Raw genomic sequence first — 25,859 nt, 5'->3', positions numbered from 1 at the left:
TATGTTAGACAACACACAAAGCATAAGAGCACTCTAGATTCTCGTTGAGCATAAACTAAACAATAATCAAATGTTATATTTACTTGAGATTTCATCCATGAAAAATGAAAATGATGCATGTACTTGAGATTTCCATCCATGTACAATACTTTACAATGTCAAGTAAAGTTATAGTCAGCAAACAACTCTTCTCCTGCTTCAACTTGACAAATAGTCTCAATGCATACATGGCCATATTCTTCTGACTTGATGTGTGAAGAGGTGCATTTATGCCAAGGTGGCAAATTTGGATCAAATGTATAGCGTACGTTGGGACAGACATTTGTACTGTGAGAACTATTTATATAGCCCGACACGTTTCCTTCTTCTACACAACCAATAATGTATGATTGATCTTCCTCTTCTTCTATGTTTGGATCCTCTAGAAGAAAATATTTATAAGCTCTTGGAAATATTTTGCATATCTTTTTCCAGTCTTGAAATCTATACTTATGCCCTCCATAGTTTAGAATAGTCAAACCACTTTCCAGGGTAGTATGCACAAATAGCCCATAACCAGCTCCTTCAATACATGAAAGTCGCACTTCAAAATCCACACCGTTAATATGGAAAATTACATCTTTGGGAATAGGAAAAGTTGGTGTCCCAAAAGGATCTTCATGCCAATCATAGTGTGAAATACATCTAGTTTTTATATCACTTAACTCCTTTGTGTCTGCAAAAAGAAGAAAATATTATGCATAAAATAATGACAATATCAAAGAAAGATATCATTATTTTATAGTCCAATAGGTCCATTGTATGGAAGACTTAGAGTGCCTCTTACATGGTGCCTCCAAGGTTTCCAAAAAATAAAATCATTGGAAAAAAAAGGCCACTGTGTCTCCAATCTATTGCCCATTTGAAGCATAGAGAGAACCAAGGTCCACCACTTGTCCAAGCTAGACATGGAGCATTGACACAAGATCCAACACTTATCCAAGAACCCTATAGTATATGTGGTAACATGGGATGCATTGATGCAACAAAAGTAGTCTAGCCTCCTCATCCATCTCTTTTTTCTTGTAGCCTAGAGGGATTAGTTTCAAGGTCTATCACTAGTCAAAAACTACACATAGAACATTGATACAAGGTTCCACCACATGTGAAACCTATCATCTCTAGTAGCATGGATGGTTTGATATCAAGGTTCATCGCGTGTCCTACCTATACTCTATTGTAGCATATAGATTCTGGTTTGGTGGTACTACACTTGTCCAAACTTGGCTTGTTGTTGATATCTGGAGGTAATCAAGGGTCCTCCACTTGTCCAAGTTAGGCATATAAAACAATTGCAAGGTCCACCATGTGTACAACATATGATTGATTATAGCATGCATGGTCTTATTTCATGGGCAACCATCTTCTCTCCAACATGTGTCCAACCTCGGCTCCATTGAAGCATGGAGAGAAGCAAGGTCCACCACTTATCAAAGCTATTATTTTCTCCCAGTGCTTTCAAAACCCATAATACGTTGTACATGGGGGGGGGGGATTCTTGTTTCAAGGTCCACCACTTGGCTAAGATTGGATCCATTGAAACATAAAGAGAAGCAAGCTCTACCATTTGTCCAAGCTAGGAGCCATTGAAACATGAAAACCCCATAATATGTTGTATACGGGGGGTGTTTTTCAAGGTCTACCACTTGTCTAAGCTATGGTCCATTGGAACATGGAGAGAAGCAAAGCTCCACCACTTTTCTAAGCTAGGATCCATTGAAACATGGAGAGAAGCAAGCTCCATTGTTTGTCTAAGCTAGGCTCCATTGGAACATGGAGAAAACAAGCTCCACCACTTGCCTATTATTGCATAGAGATTCTGGTTTGAAGGTCCACCACTTGTCCAACCTTGCCTTCATGTATGGAGATAATCAAGAGTGCAATGCTTCTCTAAGCTAGGGACATAAAAGAGTTTCAAGGTCCACTACATATACGATCTATGATGGGTTGTAGCATGGGAGGTTTCATTTTAAGGTTGACCACTTCTCCAGCTCCGCTTGTCCAACCTCAGATCCATTGAAGAATGGAGAATAAAGGTGTACCAACTCTCCAAAATAGGCAAGACAATCTCTATAAAACCCATGAATTGTTAATATATGCTATGCTGTGGAGTTTTGTTTGAAGTTCCACTCCTTATCCAAGCTACAATCCATTGAAGCATGGAACTAAGTAAGATATATCTCTAGTCCAAGATAGGATCCATTGAAACATAGAGAGAATCAAGGTCCACCACTTGTCCAAGCTATGCATGGGTAATTGATATAAGGACCACTACGTTTTCACCTATACTATGCTCTATCATGGATGGTTTCATATCCCACCAATTTTCCAACCTATTTAGTAGGTTGTATTATGGGGGTTTGGTTTCAAGGTACTTCACTTGTCTAAGGTGGGTTCCATTGAACCATGGAGAGAAACTATGTCTACCACTTGTCCGAAATATGCTCCTTTAAACATAAAAACAAGGTCCACCACTTGTCCAAGCTAAAGTTTCTCTCCATTGAAGCATGGAGAGAAACAAGGTCTACCACCTGTCCAAAATATGCTCCATTGAAACATAAAAGCAAGGTCCACCACTTGTCCAAGCTAATATAACAAATGGGTGTTGGTTACAAGGTGTACCACACTTGTCTAAACTAGTCTTCATGCAAGGTCTACCACATGTCCAAGCTATATGAGCTTGTTTTGAAGGTCTACCACACCTCTTGAAATTAGGATCCATGTAAGGTCCACCTTTTGTCAAGCTATGCATTTAATGAGTACTAAAACTAAGTAAATTGCAGTACTTAAATACCTTTCCAAGCTCATTAAGATTTTGGTCTCTAAGGCCGGCCACCACCACATGTCTAATCTATGCTCTAATTGATTACTTATGCTAGTTCTCAAAGTCCAAACATAAGCTCCCTTCTAGCAAGGTTAGTTTAAATTTAGGCTCGAGCACCTGTCTAAGCTAGGTTCAATTTATGAAGCATCACCATTTAACCATGCTACGATCTAATGTATCATATCAAGGGGGTATTGATAAAAGGTCCAAAACTTATTGAGTTCAAGCTCTTAAGTAATTAAGTCTTTGTGAGTATTAAATGTTATAGTTTTAGTCTACAGATCCACCATTCAAAAACTCAAGTAATTTACTATTTACATTCAAACCTTGAATGCTTGAGATACAAAATACAAACTCAATCAATACTATATAAAGCAAAATCTAACATTAAGAGTATCAAATCAGTAACAAGAAACACTAACATGCACAAGAAACTCAAAACATACGTGTCTCCATTTCCAAAAAGTCCTCCATTGACAGAGGATGGTGTTGTTGTTGTTCTTCTTCTCTTTGTGGAGAGCACTCCTCTGTAACAGGCACAATGTCGCCTGATTGCGAAGTGGATTGTTGAAGTCCAGCCCATTTTTCTATATCTTCATGAGACTTAACAAAGTCTAGCAGCATGGTCTCCACGCTTTTTGCCTCCTCCACACTATCAATTAAGCAGATAACTTCTTTTTTCTGTTGTATTCCTTCTTGTGCAACCAAGGAGCCATCACCAAAAACATCAACAAGCTTGCGGTCTTCAAAACAATATGTACGAATGTAGTGCTTGACCAAAGCTCTTTTTTTGGCCTCCAAATATTGCAAATCTGACATATCGTTATCTGCTACTTGAAGAAGAGAACAATCAATTGGCATGGGATGTTCCTCTAATCTTCTTCTCAGGTCTTCAAATGCATTGCCTTGTCCCAAGAAGGCAATAACTGTTAGGAATTGAATTGCTCCTTTGCAAGGAGCTGATGGAAAGTGATGCAATGCACCACAACAATGGTAGCTCAGATTATCTCCCATGGCGTCAAAGGCACATTGCAATTTTGTGAAGTTAGTGAAATCCACAAATGCAAGAAAGACAAATCCAGGATCTGTTGACCCTCCAGCAATAGCCAAGATCCCATCCAAAGCATTGTTAAATGTCTCCTCACTCCACTTCAAATTGCCTCCAACGTTTTTTGTCATATCTAAAACACATAAGCCAATAGGCACTTTATTATTGAAGTGGCGCATCAAGTAGAGATTGCCTTCCATTTGTAGGCTCACCACATAGATTGACCATGGCAAATCTCTAGGCTCAGTTTTCTCCTTTTGAAGGTGAATTGCCCATTGCATGTATTTTATTGCTCCATCTGGAAAAGCCATTTTCTTTGTTCCACGCGTCAAACTAGATCTGATCCATTCCTCGCATAGCATTAAAATTGTTTTATAAACAACATCATTGATGTTATACATTTTGACCACCTCCTCCCAGTCTTTACATGGTGAAGACTCATTCAAATTGTTGAAGCCTTCAAGAAGTGCATCTTGAATCAATTTGTCTTGCTTCAACTGCTTGATTCGATCATACATGTCAGTTGCATCACCATCCTTTGCACTCTTTGACAGTAAAATCTTCTCATCTCTAATCTCTTCTTGAATAGTCTTTACCTCTGATTCCTCAAGGCCACAAAGGTATCTAAATACAGTTGTTGGGGGTTTCTTATTCTCCTCTTCTAGATTTTCAATGATTTTCTATCCAGCAATCATAAACTAAATCAGAGTACGTGACCATGTGTGCCTGTTTAGCAATCCAACTTGCTGCTGCACTCATTCTTGCCAATCGAAGAAAAGCCTAAAAAGAAATAGAGAAATAATTAAACTATTGAGCAAGATTTGTTAATTAAACACTATCAAAAAGACAAAGAAAATAACTTACATCCATCCGGCACGAGATGCATGTCCCTCTGCAATTCCACTTGCTGCCTTTGGTGGTCGTCCTGAGAAGATCCATTGACTCCGTAAATGTCTCAATATTTGGCTGTAAGGTTGCTTGACATACAATGCCTGAGCCTCCTCATTTGCAATGGCAGATATAGCAGTTGCAACAAATGGAGGAGCATTCACAACAATGCGAGCCTTTCTAAATTTATACACGCTAATCAGTCTTTCAAAGATCTCTTTGTTGTTTTGTTCATTGTGAAGCAAAACTTTTGCAGCATAGATTGAATGCTGCCCATCAAGAATCCAATAATGATAATCTTTAATTTTTTGCTCCTCTACCTCTTCTACTGCCAAAGGAGTCCCCTTCTTTGATTTTGCATTTCGAACAGGCATCAAATATGCACATGCTGCAGGCTTGGTCGTACTCCGTGAAAATCCAAATAACACACTTTCAGCGTGTTTTTTTATCCATAATACGTGCATTATAGTGATCAGGAGCAAGCCAACAATTTTGAATAGGGATATCAAATTCCCTATATTGGAAAGGAAAATAATTTATGTACTTATTCATTCCACCTGTATCTTTTTCTTGTCCTTTCATGGCCTCAGCTTCTAAAACATTTGGATCCACAATTCTCATCTTTGACATTGAACCCTCTGTTGATGAGGATGCCAAAGATGCCTTGTCTACATCCAAAATGGAACTAGTTCGCTTAGCTTCTACTTTCTGCACTTTTGCTTGCTTCTTTGTGGATGGTGGTCGTGAAGCTTTCACTTCTTTTTTCGTTGTAGTGTGGCAATGATGGAGCTTTGAAGTTGATCTGCTGTGATATTTGGATTTGATTCTGCAAACTTCCATCCTCGAGAAAACATTGTCTCTTTTTTGTTTCTAGACATGCGCTCCAATGCATATGCTCCTGGAGATAGTTGAAATTCTAGATTCATTGGAACTAGAATGTCAATGCATTCCACCTCTGGATGACTATCAACTACAGAGACAGATGCTTCCACAACTTGTCCAACATCTTCAAACAAGCTATCATTCTCCTTTTTGGCAATAAATAGATGCACCTTATGAAATTGTGCACCCTCTATACCATGTATGTCCAAATACCATTTCCTAAGATCATTGCAAGTAAAGTCAACTGAGACAGCAACCCTTGCAACCTGTTTTTTTAGAGCCATCTTTCCTGAAACAAAAAAAACCAAATGTTATTTTAACATATACTTTTTTGTAATGGATTAAGTTTGTGTGAATACAAGTTCCACCACTTGTTCAAGCTAGATCTAAGCAAGTATACATAGTGATCATTTAAGCTAGTAAACTAAGGGAAGGGAGAAGTAAGGTCCACCACTTGTCCAAGCTCAGCTCTAGACAACATGGAGAGATTCGAGGTCTACTAATTGTCTAATATAGGCTAACTATATTGAAACATAGAGAGAAGCAAAGGTCCACCACTTGTCCAATCTAGGGTCCATTGAAACATGGAGAGAAGGATGCTCCACCATTTGTCCAAAATAGGCTCCATTGAAACATGAAGAGAAGCAAGATGCACATGTCTTTGAGATGCTAGGCTCCATTGAAATACCTTAAACCCATGATATTTTGTATATGGGGTTTAAATTCAAGGTCCACCACTTGTCCAACCTATTATCCCTAGTAGCATGAGTGGTTTGGTCTCAAGATTCACCACTTTTCCACTCTATGTCATTATATTAAGAAGATCTGGGTGTTAAGGTCCACCACTTGTCCAACCTATAAGGCAATATCTTAAATGGTATTATTTACCACCACTTGGAATGCACATGATGGGTTTTACATAGGGGTATGGTTCCAAGGTCCACCACTTGTCCAAGCTAACTCTATTGAAACATAGAGAGAATCAAAGGTCCACCACTTGTCCAAGCTAGGCTCCATTGAAACATGGAGAGAAGGATGCTCCACCATTTGTCCAAGCCAGGTTTGATTGAAACATGAAGAGAAGCAAGCTGCACCATGTCTCCAAAATGCTAGGCTCCATTGAAATATCTTAAACCCATGATATTTCGTACATGGGGGGTTTACATTCAAGGTCCACCACTTGTCCAACCTATTATCACTAGTAGCATGAGTGGTTTGATGTCAAGATTCACCACTTTTCCACTCTATGTCATTATATTAAGAAGATCTGGGTGTTAAGGTCCACCACTTGTCCAACCTATAAGGCTATATCTTAAAGGGTATTCTTTCTCACCACTTGGAATGACCATGATAGGTTTTACATGGGGGTTTGGTTCCAAGTTCCACCACTTGTCCAAGCTAACTCTATTGAAACATAGAGAGAAGCAAAGGTCCACCACTTGTCTAAGCTAGGGTCCATTGAAACATGGAGAGAGAAGGATGCTCCACCATTTTCCAAGATAGGCTCCATTGAAACATGAAGAGAAGCAAGCACACCATGTCTCCAAGATGCTAAGATCCATTGAAATACCTTAAACCCACGATATTTTGTACATGGGGAGTTTACATTCAAGGTCCACCACTTGTCCAACCTATTATCTCTAGTAGCATGAGTGGTTTGGTCTCAAGATTCACCACTTTTCCACTCTATGTCATTACGTTAAGAAGATCTGGGTGTTAAGGTCGACCACTTGTCCAACCTATAAGGGTATATCTTAAAGGGTATTCTTTCTCACACACTTGAAATGTCCATGATATGTTTTACATGGGGGTTTGGCTCCAAGGTCCACCACTTGTCCAAGCTAACTCTATTGAAACATAGAGAGAAACAAAGGTCCACCACTTGTCCAAGCTAGGCTCCATTGAAACATGGAGAGAAGGATCCTCTACCATTTGTCGAAGCTAACTCTATTGAAACATGGGGGGTTTACATTCAAGGTCCACCACTTGTCCAACCTATTAACGCTAGTAGCATGAGTGGTTTGGTCTCAAGATTCACCACTTTTTCACTCTATGTCATTATATTAAGAATATTTGGGTGTTAAGGTCCACCACTTGTCCAACCTATAAGGCTATATCTTAAGGGTTGTTCTTTCTCACCACTTGGAGTGACCAGCATAGGTTTTACATGGGGTTTTGTTTCAAGGTCCACCACTTGTCCAAGCTAACTCTATTGAAACATAGAGAGAATCAAAGGTCCACCACTTGTCCAAGCTAGGGTCCATTGAAACATGGAGAGAAGGATGCTCCACCATTTGTCCAAGATACGCTCCATTGAAACATGAAGAGAAGCAAGCTACACCATGTCTCCAAGATGCTAGGCTCCATTGAAATACCTCAAACCCATGATTTTGAACATGGGGGGTTTACATTCAAGGTCCACCACTTGTCCAACCTATTATCTCTAGTAGCATGAGTGGTTTGGTCTCAAGATTCACCATTTTTCCACTCTATGTCATTCTATTAAGAATATCTGGGTGCTAAGGTCCACCACTTGTCCAACCTATAAGGCTATATCTTAAACTTTATTCTTTCTCACCACTTGGAGTTACCAAGATAGGTTTTACATGGGAGTTTGGTTCCAAGGCCCACCACTTGTCCAAGCTAACTCTATTGAAACATAGAGAGAAGCAAAGGTCCACCACTTGTCCAAGCTAGGCTCCATTGAAACATGGAGAGAAGGATGCTCCACCATTTGTCCAAGATAGGCTCCATTGAAACATGAAGGGAAGCAATCTGCACCATGTCTCCAAGATGCTAGGCTCCATTGAAATACCTTAAACCCATGATATTTCGTACATGGGGGTTTACATTCAAGGTCCACCACTTGTCCAACCTATTATTCTTAGTAGCATGAGTGGTTTGGTCTCAAGATTTACCACTTTTCCACTCTATGTTATTATATTATGAAGATCTAGTTTTAAGGTCGACCACTTGTCCAACCTATAAGGCTAGATCTTAAAGGGTATTATTTCTCACCACTTGGAATGACCATGATATGTTTTTACATGGGGGTTTGGTTTCAAGGTCCACCACTTGTCCAAGCTAACTCTATGGAAACATAGAGAGAAGCAAAGGTCCACCACTTGTCCAAGCTAGGCTCCACTGAGACATTTAGAGAAGGATGATCCCCCATTGGTGGAAGATAGGCTTCATTGAAACATGAAAAGAAGCAAGTTGCACCATGTCTCCAAGATTCTAGGATCCATTGAAATACCTTAAACCCACGATATTGTTTACATGTGGGGTTTAACGTCAAGGCCAGTCACTTTTCCAAGCTATTATCCTAGTAGCATGAGTGTGTTTGGTCTCAAGATTCACCACTTTTCCACTCTATGTCATTATATAAAGAAGATCTAGGTGTTAAGGTCGACCACTTGTCCAACCTATAAGGGTATATCTTAAAGGGTATTCTTTCTCACCACATGAAATGTCCATGATATGTTTTACATAGGGGTTTGGTTCCAAGGTCCACCCCTTATCCAAGCTAACTTTATTCTTCTCATAGAGAGAAGCAAAAGGTCCACCACTTGTCCAAGCTAGGCTCCATTGAAACATGGAGAGAAGGATGCTCCACCATTTGTCGAAGCTAACTCTATTGAAACATGGAAGGTTACATTCAAGGTCCACCAGTTGTCCAACCTATTAACGCTAGTAGCATGAGGGGTTTGGTCTCAAGATTCACCACTTTTTCACTCTGTGTCATTATATTAAGAATATTTGGGTATTAAGGTCCACCACTTGTCCAACCTATAAGACTATATCTTAATGGTTATTCTTTTCTGACCACTTGGAGTGACCATGAAAGGTTTTACATGGGGGTTTGGTTCCAAGGTCCACCACTTGTCCAAGCTAACTCTATTGAAACATAGAGAGAAGCAAAGGTCCACCACTTGTCTAAGCTAGGGTCTATTGAAACATGGAGAGAAGGATGCTCCACCATTTGTCCAAGATAGACTCCATTGAAACATGAAGAGAAGCAAGCTGCACCATATCTCCAAGATGCTAGCCTCCATCGAAATACCTTAAACCACGTTATTTTGTACATGGGGAGTTTACATTCAAGATCAACAATTTGTCCAACCTATTATCGCTAGTAGCATGAGTGGTTTGCTCTCAAGATTCACCACTTTTCCACTCTCTGTCATTATATTAAGAATATTTGGGTGTTAAGGTCCACCACTTGTCCAACCTATAAGACTATATGTTAATGGTTATTCTTTCTCACCCCTTGAAAGACTATATCTTAATGGTTATCCCTAGCTATTATTGCTAGTAGCCTGAGTGGTTTGGTCTCAAGATTCACCACTTTTATTAAGAATATGTGGGTGTTAAGGTCCACCACTTGTCCCACCTATAAGGCTACATCTTAAAGGTTATATTCTTTCTTACTACTTGGAGTGACCATGATAGGTTTTACATGGGGGTTTGGTTCCAAGGTCCACCACTTGTCCAAGCTAACTCTATTGAAACATAGAGAGAAGCAAAGGTCCACCCCTTGTCTAAGCTAGGGTCCATTGAAACATGGAGAGAAGGATGCTCCACCATTTGTCCAAGGTAGGCTCCATTGAAACATGAGGAGAATCAAGGTGCACCATGTCTCCAAGATGCTAGGCTCCATCGAAAAACATTAAACCCACGATATGTCGTAGATGAGGGGTTTACATTCAAGGTCCAACACTTGTCCAAGCTATTATTGGTAGTAGCCTGAGTGGTTTGGTCTCAAGATTCACCACTTTTCCACTCTATGTCATTATATTAAGAATATGCGCGTGTTAAGGTCCACCACTTGTCCAAACCTATAAGGCTACATCTTAAAGGTTATTCTTTATTACCACTTGGAGTGACCATGATAGGTTGTACATGGGGGTTTGGTTCCAAGGTCCACCACTTGTCCAAGCTAACTCTATTGAAACATAGAGAGAAACAAAGGTCCACCACTTGTCCAAGCTAGGGTCCATTGAACCATGGAGAGAAGGATGCTCCACCATTTGTCCAAGATAGGCTCCATTGAAACATGACGAGAAGCAAGCTGCACCATGTCTCCAAGATGCTAGGCTCCATCGAAATACATTAAACCCACGATATTTCGTAGATGAGGGGTTTACATTCAAGGTCCACCACTTGTCCAAGCTATTATTGCTAGTAGCCTGAGTGGTTTGGTCTCAAGATTCACCACTTTTATTAAGAATATGTGGGTGTTAAGGTCCACCACTTGTCCAACCTATAAGGCTACATCTTAAAGGTTATTCTTTCTTACTACTTGGAGTGACCATGATAGGTTTTACATGGGGTTTGGTTCCAAGGTCCACCACTTGTCCAAGCTAACTCTATTGAAACATAGAGAGAAGCAAAGGTCCACCCCTTGTCTAAGCTAGGGTCCATTGAAACATGGAGAGAAGGATGCTCCACCATTTGTCCAAGGTAGGCTCCATTGAAACATGAGGAGAAGCAAGGTGCACCATGTCTCCAAGATGCTAGGCTCCATCGAAAAACACTTAAACCCACGATATGTCGTAGATGAGGGGTTTCATTCAAGGTCCACCACTTGTCCAAGCTATTATTGCTAGTAGCCTGAGTGGTTTGGTCTCAAGATTCACCACTTTTTCACTCTATGTCATTATATTAAGAATATGCGCGTGTTAAGGTGGGGGGGGGGGGGGTTAAGGGCACCATGGGTGATAAGGGACCTATATTGCATAGCTAGGGGTGCGGTAAATAGGGTTTTTTCTTTATTATAAGTCGTGGGGGGGGTCCATGACGGCAGGATGAGAGGTTTTACATGGGGGTTTGGTTCCAAGGTCCACCACTTGTCCAAGCTAACTCTATTGAAACATAGAGAGAAACAAAGGTCCACCCCTTGTCTAAGCTAGGGTCATTGAAACATGGAGAGAAGGATGCTCCACCATTTGTCCAAGGTAGGCTCCATTGAAACATGACGAGAATCAAGGTGCACCATGTCTCCAAGATGCTAGGCTCCATCGAAAAACATTAAACCCACGATATTTCGTAGATGAGGGGTTTACATTCAAGGTCCACCACTTGTCCAAGCTATTATTGCTAGTAGCCTGAGTGGTTTGGTCTCAAGAGACTTCACCACTTTTATTAAGAATATGCGGGTGTTAAGGTCCACCACTTGTCCAACCTATAAGGCTACATCTTAAAGGTTATTCTTTATTACTACTTGGAGTGACCATGATAGGTTTTACATGGGGTTTGGTTCCAAGGTCCACCACTTGTCCAAGCTAACTCTATTGAAACATAGAGAGAAACAAAGGTCCACCACTTGTCCAAGCTAGGGTCCATTGAAACATGGAGAGAAGGATGCTCCACCATTTGTCCAAGATAGGCTCCATTGAAACATGACGAGAAGCAAGTGCACCATGTCTCCAAGATGCTAGGCTCCATCGAAATACATTAAACCCACGATATTTCGTAGATGAGGGGTTTACATTCAAGGTCCACCACTTGTCCAAGCTATATTGGTAGTAGCATGAGTGGTTTGGTCTCAAGATTCACCACTTTCCACTCTATGGTCATTATATTAAGAATATACTGGGTGTTAAGGTCCACCACTTGTCCAAACCTATTAGGCACATCTTAAAGGATTATTCTTTATTTACCACTTGGAGTGACCATGATAGGTTTTACATGGGGGTTTGGTTCCAAGGTCCACCACTTGTCCAAGCTAACTCTATTGAAACATAGAGAGAAACAAAGGTCCACCACTTGTCCAAGCTAGGGTCCATTGAAACATGGAGAGAAGGATGCTCCACCATTTGTCCAAGATAGGCTCCATTGAAACATGACGAGAAGCAAGCTGCACCATGTCTCCAAGATGCTAGGCTCCATCGAAATACATTAAACCCACGATATTTCGTAGATGAGGGGTTTACATTCAAGGTCCACCACTTGTCCAAGCTATTATTGCTAGTAGCCTGAGTGGTTTGGTCTCAAGATTCACCACTTTTATTAAGAATATGTGGGTGTTAAGGTCCACCACTTGTCCAACCTATAAGGCTACATCTTAAAGGTTATTCTTTCTTACTACTTGGAGTGACCATGATAGGTTTTACATGGGGGTTTGGTTCCAAGGTCCACCACTTGTCCAAGCTAACTCTATTGAAACATAGAGAGAAGCAAAGGTCCACCCCTTGTCTAAGCTAGGGTCCATTGAAACATGGAGAGAAGGATGCTCCACCATTTGTCCAAGGTAGGCTCCATTGAAACATGAGGAGAAGCAAGGTGCACCATGTCTCCAAGATGCTAGGCTCCATCGAAAAACATTAAACCCACGATATGTCGTAGATGAGGGGTTTACATTCAAGGTCCACCACTTGTCCAAGCTATTATTGGTAGTAGCCTGAGTGGTTTGGTCTCAAGATTCACCACTTTTCCACTCTATGTCATTATATTAAGAATATGCGCGTGTTAAGGTCCACCACTTGTCCAACCTATAAGGCTACATCTTAAAGGTTATTCTTTATTACCACTTGGAGTGACCATGATAGGTTTTACATGGGGGTTTGGTTCCAAGGTCCACCACTTGTCCAAGCTAACTCTATTGAAACATAGAGAGAAACAAAGGTCCACCACTTGTCCAAGCTAGGGTCCATTGAAACATGGAGAGAAGGATGCTCCACCATTTGTCCAAGATAGGCTCCATTGAAACATGACGAGAAGCAAGCTGCACCATGTCTCCAAGATGCTAGGCTCCATCGAAATACATTAAACCCACGATATTTCGTAGATGAGGGGTTTACATTCAAGGTCCACCACTTGTCCAAGCTATTATTGCTAGTAGCCTGAGTGGTTTGGTCTCAAGATTCACCACTTTTATTAAGAATATGTGGGTGTTAAGGTCCACCACTTGTCCAACCTATAAGGCTACATCTTAAAGGTTATTCTTTCTTACTACTTGGAGTGACCATGATAGGTTTTACATGGGGGTTTGGTTCCAAGGTCCACCACTTGTCCAAGCTAACTCTATTGAAACATAGAGAGAAGCAAAGGTCCACCCCTTGTCTAAGCTAGGGTCCATTGAAACATGGAGAGAAGGATGCTCCACCATTTGTCCAAGGTAGGCTCCATTGAAACATGAGGAGAAGCAAGGTGCACCATGTCTCCAAGATGCTAGGCTCCATCGAAAAACATTAAACCCACGATATGTCGTAGATGAGGGGTTTACATTCAAGGTCCACCACTTGTCCAAGCTATTATTGCTAGTAGCCTGAGTGGTTTGGTCTCAAGATTCACCACTTTTCCACTCTATGTCATTATATTAAGAATATGCGCGTGTTAAGGTCCACCACTTGTCCAACCTATAAGGCTACATCTTAAAGGTTATTCTTTATTACCACTTGGAGTGACCATGATAGGTTTTACATGGGGGTTTGGTTCCAAGGTCCACCACTTGTCCAAGCTAACTCTATTGAAACATAGAGAGAAACAAAGGTCCACCACTTGTCCAAGCTAGGGTCCATTGAAACATGGAGAGAAGGATGCTCCACCATTTGTCCAAGATAGGCTCCATTGAAACATGACGAGAAGCAAGCTGCACCATGTCTCCAAGATGCTAGGCTCCATCGAAATACATTAAACCCACGATATTTCGTAGATGAGGGGTTTACATTCAAGGTCCACCACTTGTCCAAGCTATTATTGCTAGTAGCCTGAGTGGTTTGGTCTCAAGATTCACCACTTTTATTAAGAATATGTGGGTGTTAAGGTCCACCACTTGTCCAACCTATAAGGCTACATCTTAAAGGTTATTCTTTCTTACTACTTGGAGTGACCATGATAGGTTTTACATGGGGGTTTGGTTCCAAGGTCCACCACTTGTCCAAGCTAACTCTATTGAAACATAGAGAGAAGCAAAGGTCCACCCCTTGTCTAAGCTAGGGTCCATTGAAACATGGAGAGAAGGATGCTCCACCATTTGTCCAAGGTAGGCTCCATTGAAACATGAGGAGAAGCAAGGTGCACCATGTCTCCAAGATGCTAGGCTCCATTGAAAAACATTAAACCCACGATATGTCGTAGATGAGGGGTTTACATTCAAGGTCCACCACTTGTCCAAGCTATTATTGCTAGTAGCCTGAGTGGTTTGGTCTCAAGATTCACCATTTTTCCACTCTATGTCATTATATTAAAAATATGCGCGTGTTAAGGTCCACCACTTGTCCAACCTATAAGGCTACATCTTAAAGGTTATTCTTTATTACCACTTGGAGTGACCATGATAGGTTTTACATGGGGCTTTGGTTCCAAGGTCCACCACTTGTCCAAGCTAACTCTATTGAATCATAGAGAGAAGCAAAGGTCCACCACTTGTCTAAGCTAGGCTCCATTGAAACATGGAGAGAAGGATGCTCCACCATTTGTCGAAGCTAACTCTATTGAAACATGGGGGGTTTACGTTCAAGGTCCACCACTTGTCCAAGCTATTAGTGCTAGTAGCATGAGTGGTTTTGTCTCAAGATTCACCACTTTTTCACTCTATGTCATTATATTAAGAATATTAGGGTGTTAAGGTCCACCACTTGTCCAACCTATAAGGCTATATCTTAAAGGTTATTCTTTCTCACCACTTGGAGTGACCATGATAGGTTTTAAATGGGGGTTTGGTTCCAAGGTCCACCACTTGTCCAAGCTAACTCTATTGAATAATAGAGAGAAGTAAAGGTCCACCACTTGTCCAAGCTAGGGTCCATTGAAACATGGAGAGAAGGATGCTCCACCATTTGTCCAAGATAGGCTCCATTGAAACATGAAGAGAAGCAAGATGCACGATGTCTCCAAGATGCTAGGCTCCATCGAAATACCTTAAACCCACGATATTTCGTAGATGGGGGGTTTACTTTCAAGGTCCACCACTTGTCCAAGCTATTATCGCTAGTAGCATGGTTTGGTCTCAAGATTCACCAGTTTTCCACTCTATGTCATTATATGAAGAATATCTGGGTGTTAAGGTCCACCACTTGTCCAACCTATAAGGCTATATTCTAAATGATATTTTTTTTGACCACTTGGAATGTGCATGATATGTTTTACATGGGGTTTTGTTCCAAGGTCCACCACTTGTCCAAGCTAGATCTATTACATATATATTATACATACAATATTCAACTAGATTCCCTACCTATCATGTCCAGTAGCATGGATGCTCTAGCTTGAAGGTCCACCACTTGTCCAACCTATACTCTCTTATGTAAGGGAGATCTCGCTATAAATTCAAAACCTTCCCGCCTAAATTTAAAATATCCCTCCCAAATCTTAAATATCCCGCCTAAATTTTAAACTATCCCGCCCAAATTTTAAAATTCAAACTTTTTTATAAAAATTTAAATTTTACTACTTAAATTTAAAATATTCCACGCGAAATTGATTTTAAATTCAAGTTTACCACAAAAAGATATCATTATACCACCTAAATTCAAATATGCAAACCTCAAATCATTATATTGTACATAAATTCAAACAAATTCAAATTAACAAGCCTAAACTGATATTAGTTTGCATAGATATGAATTTATCACACCTAAATTATGTCACCATGTTAGAGAGAGTGGTTAGAGAATTTGAACAAGGTCCACCACTTGTCCAACCTAGATACCAAGAAGGATTGAGTGTACAAGGTATTGTTTGGAGGTCCTTATAGTCCATTGGTCTCAAGGTCCACCACTTGTGGTAAGGGTCACCAAAAAGTGTATATATTCATCCAAAGAAATACACGTATTTTTGGTCTACATGTCCTAGTTTAAACCATTTATGTCCATTAGGTGTATCACTAAACAACACTACTATTTTTGAGAAACAGAAGTTACAATCATATCTACAAATGGATTAGAGGAAAATCAGCTCAGCATACATCCAGAACTCGCTACAAGAATCGACTTTAACAGATCACGCAAGTAAGTCTTCCATTCAATTTTACTAGTATTACAATGTGTTAGTTATTTGTGATATTTATGTATGTATATATACTATGTGTGCATATCGTAATTAAGTGTAATTGTGTATCTGCATTATGTATGAGTATTACAATGAAATAACACAAATATACATACATACACATAGATAACACAGACGCACACATACATGAGCATGTATTTTCAAGAGAGAGATAGCAAGATACAGAGATAGATAGAGAGAGAGAGAGAGAGAGATAAATACCTGTTTTTTAGAGAGAGGAGAGAGAAAGATAACAGATTTCACTGTGTTTATGTATGTGGAAGAGAGGAAGACGATGTATGGGAATATGTGCACGTATTTTCAAGAGAGAGACAACAAGATAACAGATTTCATTGTGGTTATGTATGTGGAAGTGAGGAAGACGATGTGTGGGAATATGTGCATGTATTTTCAAGAGAGAGACAGCAAGATAACAGATTTCACTGTGGTTATGTATGTGGAAGAGAGGAAGACGATGTGTGGGAATATGTGTATGTGTGCGGGGATACTTTTAAACTATGTATCTCTGTCTTTTGACGAGAGAGTGTGTGTGCAAGAAGAGTTACAGAGAACCATCTTCTCTATATGGAGAAAGACAGAGAGTGAGAGAGAGAGAAATACCTGTTTTTTCTCTATTCGTGAGGTGTGCAATGTCTCCTGAGAAGACTGCCCGATCCTGCCCTTCTGGAAAGCGTTGTGTACGCTGCTATTTCTTTATCTTGTGCGCGAACTTTCAATCCTGTGCACTCCACCTGTGTGTTGTGTACGATGCCGAGCTTGCTCCTCTACGCGCGCGTATACTCCAACTGTGTGCGATCCGTGTGCGCTTTTTGTGTGTTTGCTGCTCGCCTGCTTTCTCTGTGTGCGTTTCTCGTGCGCTCTCTGTGTGCCTAATCTTGATAGGGTTTATTAGAATGCCATGTATGCTACAAGTCCATGTTTTATCATAGGATTAAAAAAAACAAAAGCAATATAAAAAATTAACCAATTCACACGGCCAAAATTGAAGAAATCATGGTTGAAAATATGAAAAACATGCGTAACTCTATACTAGGAATTCACTTTTTAAAAAAAAAATCTTTGGGCGCTGCCCTAGCCCGTGGGCGCTGCCCTCGACCCCGCCCCTTGACCCCGCCCGGGACGCTGCCCTGGACCCCGCCCAGAACAATATCCCAAAATCAACCTCCCAAGCCCCGCCATCGAGAGCGCTATATTCCACATCCCCATCAAGAGCGCTACCCCCAAACCTCACGTGGAAGCGCTGCCTTGTCACCCCATTGTGGCATTGCCCTTAGACCCCGCATCTGGAGTGCTAAATGGGAACATTCTTCATTAGTGAAATTTTGAACATAAATTATATTAGCATATACTTAAATATAATACAAATATTAACATATTAGCTATACTACTAATTTACTATAGCAGTTCTAGATTATGTCCCATACTATATTTAAGGTGCCAAAGGTTTGGCCTTATGGTCCTAGATTTAGCCAAGTGGTCAACACATATAGGACCAAGTGCACACTGTGCCACAAAACTTGGCCACCACTTCACTTGCCAAAGTTTAGGCCACATGGTCAATCCTAACTTTCCAATGTTCTTATTATGTCACCTTTTGCCTCGTGGAAAACCTAGGCTTGTTTTCACATACTCAGGCACTTCAAGCCACAATAAATTGTCATTACTCTTCGACAACCCTTTTGTTCAAGTCTTTGAAAAAACATTGTTTAAGGCCACCCTAAACCATTTTCATTTAGGGGTGTCTAAAACTAGCTTTTTGGCAATTCGAGAAGAAAATGGTCAAAGTTTTATACTTAGTTTTAACCACTTGACCAATTCAAATATTGGAAAGCAAGGTCTTGTAATACTTTTCTTTGGACATCACACATTAAAACTAGGTCCCTCACTTGTCCAAGCTATGCTCTAATACAATAAAGGGCTTTTGGTTTCAAGATGCACCACTTTCCCAACCTTGATTCCATTAAAGAAGCTAGCTCTACTTAGACATTTAATAGCAAGGTCTTGCAGCAGTTCAGATTGAACATTTTCCATGGCAGCTAGGTCCACCACTTATCTAAGCTATGCTCTAATAGAGTAAGGGGGTTTTGGTTTCAAGATCCACCACTTGTCCAAACTTGATTTGGGAAGCAAGGTCCTATAATAGTTTGCTTTGGACATTCACCATTACAACTAAGTCCACCACTTCTCCAAGCTATGTTCTAATACACTAAGGAGGTTTTGGTTTCAAGGAGAACCACTTGTACGACTCTGTTTTTGGAAGTAAGGTCTTTACATAGTTCACCTTGGACCTTGGACATTGGATACTACAACTAAGCCCACCACTTGTCCAAGATATCCTCTATATATAGCCAAAGGGTTTGGGTTTCAAGATTCACCACTTTTCCAACCTTTCTTCCATTAAAGAAAGGAGGGGCTTTATAACTAGGTCCACCACTTATCCAAGCTATGCTCTGATATAGAAAGGGGATTTTGGTTTCAAGGTCCACCACGTGTTCAACCTTGCAAGACTCAAGGGATACTTGGACATTGGAAAGCATAGTCCTATAGTAGTTGATAGGTGGCAGTGGGTATTACAACTAGGTCCAACCTATGCTCTCATATAGCAAAGAGGCTTTGCTTTCAAGGTCCACCACTTGTCCAACCTTGCTTCCATTAAAGAAATGAGGGGCTACGTAAACATTGGCAAGCAAGGTAGCAAGGTCCTAAGGTGTTTCACCTTGGATATTGGGCATTATAACTAGGTCCACCACTTGTCCAAGCTATGCTCTGATAAAGAAAGGGGATTTTCGTTTCAAGGTCCACCATATGTTCAACCTTTCTAGTATAGAAAGGGGATTTTTGTTTCAAGGTCCACCACTTGTTCAACCTTGAAAGACTCAAGGGATACTTGGACATTGGAAAGCATAGTCCTATAGTAGTTGATAGGTGGCAGTGGGTATTAAAACTAGGTCCAACCTATGCTCTTATATAGCAAAGAGGCTTTGGTTTCAAGGTCCACCACTTGTCCAACCTTACTTCCATTAAAGAAATGAGGGGCTACGTAAACATTGGCAAGCAAGGTAGCAAAGTCCTAAGGTATTTCACCTTGGATATTGGGCATTATAACTAGGTCCACCACTTGTCCAAGCTATGCTCTGATATAGAAAGGGGATTTTTGTTTCAAGGTCCACCACGTGTTCAACCTTGAAAGACTCAAGGGATACTTGGACATTGGAAAGCATAGTCCTATAGTAGTTGATAGGTGGCAGTGGGTATTACAACTAGGTCCACCACTTGTCCAACCTATGCTCTCATATAGCAAAGAGGCTTTGGTTTCAAGGTCCACCACTTGTCCAACCTTGCTTCCATTAATATAGCAAGGAGGATTTGGTCTCAAGGTTCACCACTTGTCCAACCTATGCAAACCTTTTTCATGTTGTAGCATGATTTTTGGTTTGAAGAGTATTTTTATATAACTATGGATTTAACAATGTAATCTTTTTACTTACAGGATGGACTTCGAATCTGGGGAGAAAGTACATATGATACTTGACAATGAAATCGTTGGTATTGGTTGTGTGTGTAGAACAGATCCTGATTCCACTTGTGGTGGTACAAAGATAGGGCTGGGAAATGTCTCCATACTAGTGGAGGAATGCTTGAAGGATGTGGTCCTACCTTTTCCTACAATGGATACTTCATCTCTCCAAGGCTCATTATGGAGTGCTGTTCGATGGTCAAAGCTTCTTTTGCAATCTTTTGTATTAAATGGGAACTTAATTGATCCACACAAAAGCTACAATGGTGATGAAGAACATGATCATTCTGATCCTCTAGTTACAGATGCAATACCTATGACAAGCCCAGAATTTGAAGCAATGATTCGAGAGTCTTGGAGAAATCAGAGGGTCCTTTTAAAAGATGACACAATGATGCAAACCATGAATGAAGGGACCATCTTATATGTATTTCCACATGATTATGTCAACTTTCAGGAACTTGGTCCTGATTGTGTGGGTGTGGGTATTGAAAGAGAAAATGCAAGCATTGATGATGTGGTTGAAGTGGGTAGCATCACTTTGCTAAAGTGGCCCATCAAGCAGACAACAATGTTGAATGGGAGCCCATTACAACGCTTTGTTCCTGTTGATGGCATGCATGCTACATATGAGGATGTATCCAACGATGGTAATGTTGGAAAAAAACTTGATGGGAGTAATGTTGTCCAGTTGTCAAGGAAGAGACGATACACTTTCATGAACAGGACTCAAAAATCAAAAGCAGCACCAGCTTCGACTTTTTACCTTTCAAACAAATCAATTCAAAGGGTATCATGCATTGATTGTTGTGCACAAAAATGCTGCCAATTTGCAGATCGTGATATGGTGACAAGGTTACGACAACAATTTTGGGGAGAGTCTCAAAAATCACGCACTAATTATGTTTATGATGTTCTTTCTATATGTTATCAGAAAGATGAGAAGTCACGATACCAATTCAGGCTAAATGGCTCTATTGTTTGTTGTAGAGCATGGTATGAGCTACATGGAATACCAAAGACATCATTTTATCGATACAAGGAGAACTTTGAAAATGGTGTGCGCCAATATGTACATGGGAACACATGTACATTGAGAAGGGGACTTCAACATACTAGTTCAGCAAGAGCACTACTAAATGAGTTTGTGGAAAACAACTCTGAGAAGATGCCACATAGAAGTAGAACACTGCTAGATGGCTCAAGAGAGACTCAATTGGTGATTCCATCAACATACAAACAAGTGGATATTTTATGTGAAATCAACACGACACTTGACCAAATGGGCTATGAGAAGAAGCTATCCCAATCTTCTTTTGGTAGAATTTGGAACAAAGAGTACCCACATGTCACTTTAACAAAGACGAGTGAGTTCTCTAAGTGCAATATTTGTAGCTCAATCAAGGCAAGGTTAGAAGCTAAACCTTCTCTTGAAGAGAGAGCTCTTCTCTTGAGGGAGAGAGAAGTTCACATGGCACAACAAAAGAGTTGCAGAAGCCTATATTATGCATGGCGCACGTATTCAGAAACTCAACCACAAAAATATGTATGCATAATCCATGATAAGATGGATCGAAAGAAGACTGCCATTCCTAGATTACGCATTGTTCCCAAGGGTGTGGATTCAGGATATAATCTGCAAGTGGCATTGATTGGCATGATCACTCATGGACATGGAGAAGGTCATTACGGACACTTTGTCTTGAATGGTTTGTGGCCAACTGATCCAAATCTTACAATTGGCTCAATTGCTAATTGTTTACATAACCTCGAGAGGATAGATAAGCATCCTCTTGGTGATCTAGTAACAAATGGACTTCCAAGGAGCAATATTTCACTACTACATGCTTTGAACTCAAGGGATGCTTTGGACTACCATAACTTGAGTGATGGAAAAGAGCCCATTGTGCAGTCGTCAGAAATTGCAGAAGAGGAATTGGGGTCAACATTTCGCAGATTGCCAGAGAACTTGTTGCTACAATTGGATAATTGTGCAGGGGAAAACAAAAATCGATACTTATTTGCCTATTTGTCAATGCTTGTTGCAAGGGGTGTTTTCAAAACCATCCAGCTGGAATTTTTAATGGTTGGGCATACACATGAGGACATAGACGCCATGTTTAGTAGGTTTTCAGAGAAGTTGAGAGTTACACAAACCTATACTTTGCCACATTTGATGGATACATTACGAAACAGCTCATCTTCATCTCCAGCTCCATTTTTTCTCACAAAGATCCCCGATTTCAAGCAATATTTTGATGGCTATCTTTGTGATGGACAAGACATACTTGTTGGACATTCCAAACCGCTTCAATTCAGGTTCTTTATGCAGGATGAGACACCAATGATGCAATATATGGCACATGTAGGTGTATCAAGTTGGAGTGGAAGTATTCGCCTTTGGAAAACAGACACAGAAGGCAAGCCAATGTTACCACATGGAGATCCACCTCTAGTACAAATGGCGGAGTATGTCAAGGCCCACGAAGAAGTCATTTTGGGGCTAAAGAACTATATAAAATTTTGGAAAAATTTAGGGAATGGTTCAAGTATTCCGCGATATTATAGACCCGTGATAGATTATTGGAGTAAGGTAATTGAAGAGATTGGAAAAGCAATCATATCAGAGGGAGTCTTGTATGAAATGTTTTGGCCAAAGACTCAAGAATATTCTCACCTACAAAGCACTACAATGAATTTGCAACAAGGAGCAGAAAGATTCCTAGGCCTTGAAGAGTTGAACGATCATTTTTGTGGGCCTCAACGAGATAGGCCAAGGGGAGAGTTTGACCCTATGTCTGATGTACACCAAGGTGACTTTCTTATGCTTGTTCCGAGTGACACAGAAATCTATCCAGTGTGGCTTGCAATGGCTTTATCTGACATTGATAATGAGCCTACATCACCAAACTACAGAAAACTCTTGATTCAATATTGGGCACCTTGCGCGAGAAAAAGTGGGATGACAGATACTCAAGCTTACAGTAATTGTTGGAAGGGTTATTGGGCTGTCAACTATAAGGACCCACAAGTGTGGGAAACTATAGATGCAATTGTTTGGTCCTGGAGACCCAACAAAGAAGGACCATTTTCTAGAATAAAGATTCCAGAAAGACATGCTCTAAAAGCCAAAGAAGGCCTCACTCGTGCACATCAGCCACACTTGGATCAAAGTTCAGATATGGTATCAAATGTGGAGTAGAATTATGTGGAGCTTCTATTGTGACTATACTAGTCAATTTGTAAACAAAATCTTTTTTGTATCTTCCTTTGTTTTATGTAATTTATAGTTATTATTCAAATCCATGTGTTGTACATCCTCTTGACTTTTGGTGTTTATCAACACCACAATCCTATGAGATTTTCACTTTATTTACTAGCCACACACCTCAATTTTTCCCACTTTAAGTGGAAAATTCCCAAATTACATGAATTCGGTCGATTTGGAGATTCCCATAATGTGAGATTTTTACCAAAATACCTAATATGGTCTTACAAGAACAATGAACTAAAGTTGGCAATAGGTACTTCGACTAGTATGCTAGCATCTTTGCAACAATTGTATACCTTATTTTCGCCCGATATTCAATCTGATAATTATGTCTTGCTCTGCAAGATTGTAGAAAGAGATACTACTACATTTATACATCGACTTCGACAAGTCGGCTAACCTGCTACTGGACACATACGCCTAGGAACTGTTGAATGCTAAGACCGTTGGAATCTCCACGTACACAATTGAAATGCTCCACTATGGTTATAAGATTATTCTTGACAAGTTGGTCCTCCTCGACAAGAATACAACAAGTCAGGTGCTGTCAAACATGTTGAAAGTGTGTGGCGATGAATTCAAAGGGAATGAGAGAGCCATCTTAAACAACAAGAAGTTCACATGGCATTTCAACAGAGAACCTTTCAATACTCAATTCAAAGATCTATGAATCCTTATGTGAATAACAAAAAAAATAAAAAATTAACCAAGCACACTCCACTGTAGTGTAGGACATCGAAGTAGATGCCAAAAAGGAGAAAATCAATCAAAGAACAAGTTCGCAAAAATGACATCACCCGTCTCAACATTGTTCCACTTCTCAAGAAACACAGACAAACGGAGAGAGCTACATATTCTACTCCATCACATGCAAATAAATAGTTGTATTTACATATGCATGACAATTAATTTTGAAGCCAGGAAAAGAGCACACGTTACCAATCCTCCAAAATGGATGAGAGATGTTGTGTCATCTTTTCCTCCGTTCGCACAAAACCTTGAGTTCTAGATTCTGCACAAAACTAACAATAGGGCTACTTCTATTGCACTAGAAACAGGAGAAATTCTTTCTCATGATGCAACCTCTACCAAAGGATACAATATTCAAAGGAACATCCCTCTAAGTGCTCAACATATTATTACTTGAACCAACATAAAAAGATATAGTGCGTAGTCATTTTCTCTATTTGATGTAGGATATTTCTTTCCGCTTCTGATTTTACTCTCTTTCGAGTTGTTCTATAGGTATCATGTATTTACTTTTTAAGAGTGTCCTTCCATTTTGTTATGTGGTTGGCGTCAACAATATCATCATACATTTATATTTACTGATTGAACAATTGCACTCACTACCAGAAGAGGAATTCTGACTGCGCATGTGCTTGTACAACATTTGGGAGATTAACTTCAGCAACCATAGAACTGGACAATCCATTCCAGCAGGCCATTCAATTGCTGCAATACCATTTGCTGCAATACCATTTGCCAACAAATCTCTAAATTCTCATACTCAAAAATACATATACTTATGGGTGGAAGAACAACCCTTGTGACTTGACGATAGCGATTGGCTCACAACACACTATCATTACAATTTCTAGATCCCTTATTATGCTACGTGGAATGAAGCTAGTGCAAAGATACATGTTAAGGTCAACCGTTTGCATTGATGCCCCTTGAAAGGACACCTTCTATTATTCATATGCATATTGGTAAAGCTGCATATCCTTAGAGAGATCAATTTCCACTTCCACAAACTAGTTCCACAAGAAACCATCAATTTAACAACATTCATAAAAATGCATTGTAACTATGAAGAGCTCAAATTAGCAACAACCGTGAACTTCATTTACAAGTAAAAGAAGCTTTCATTTCCTAGATTTTCTAATACTAATTTCACCAATGAACAAAGGAAATATACCATGTAGCAACAACTGATGGGTTTTAAATAATAAGCTTGAAATATAGCAGTTGGCCTTCGATAAACGTTGCTTGTCTTCCTTACTATTGCATTTCACTTCCTTCTCTACACTATACATCCCCGTTCATTTCTTTTCACTACTCCTCTGCTCGATTCAGTTGCGCGCTACTGACAACTAGTCCATACCAACAATCATGTCCCTGCTTTCATCTAACCACAAGGCTCTTTTCTCACCTTTCGTTAACTTGATTGTCTAATGTTGTTCTTTACAATGATCTATGGAGACATACCATTTACCAACAACTGATTGGTTTTTTTTTTTCTAAAGCTTCAAATACAGCATCTCACCTTCCACAATCCGTGCTTGTCTTTTGTTTTACTGCATTTTACTACGTACTCTACTATCCACATCCCCTTCCATTTATGTTCTACATCGATGAAGTTCTAGACATTGAA

The sequence above is a fragment of the Adiantum capillus-veneris genome, chromosome 28 (genome assembly GCF_014529385.1).
Source record: "Adiantum capillus-veneris isolate H3 chromosome 28, ASM1452938v2, whole genome shotgun sequence".
NCBI lineage: Eukaryota > Viridiplantae > Streptophyta > Polypodiopsida > Polypodiales > Pteridaceae > Adiantum > Adiantum capillus-veneris.
Note: the sequence above shows the minus strand (reverse complement) of the source record.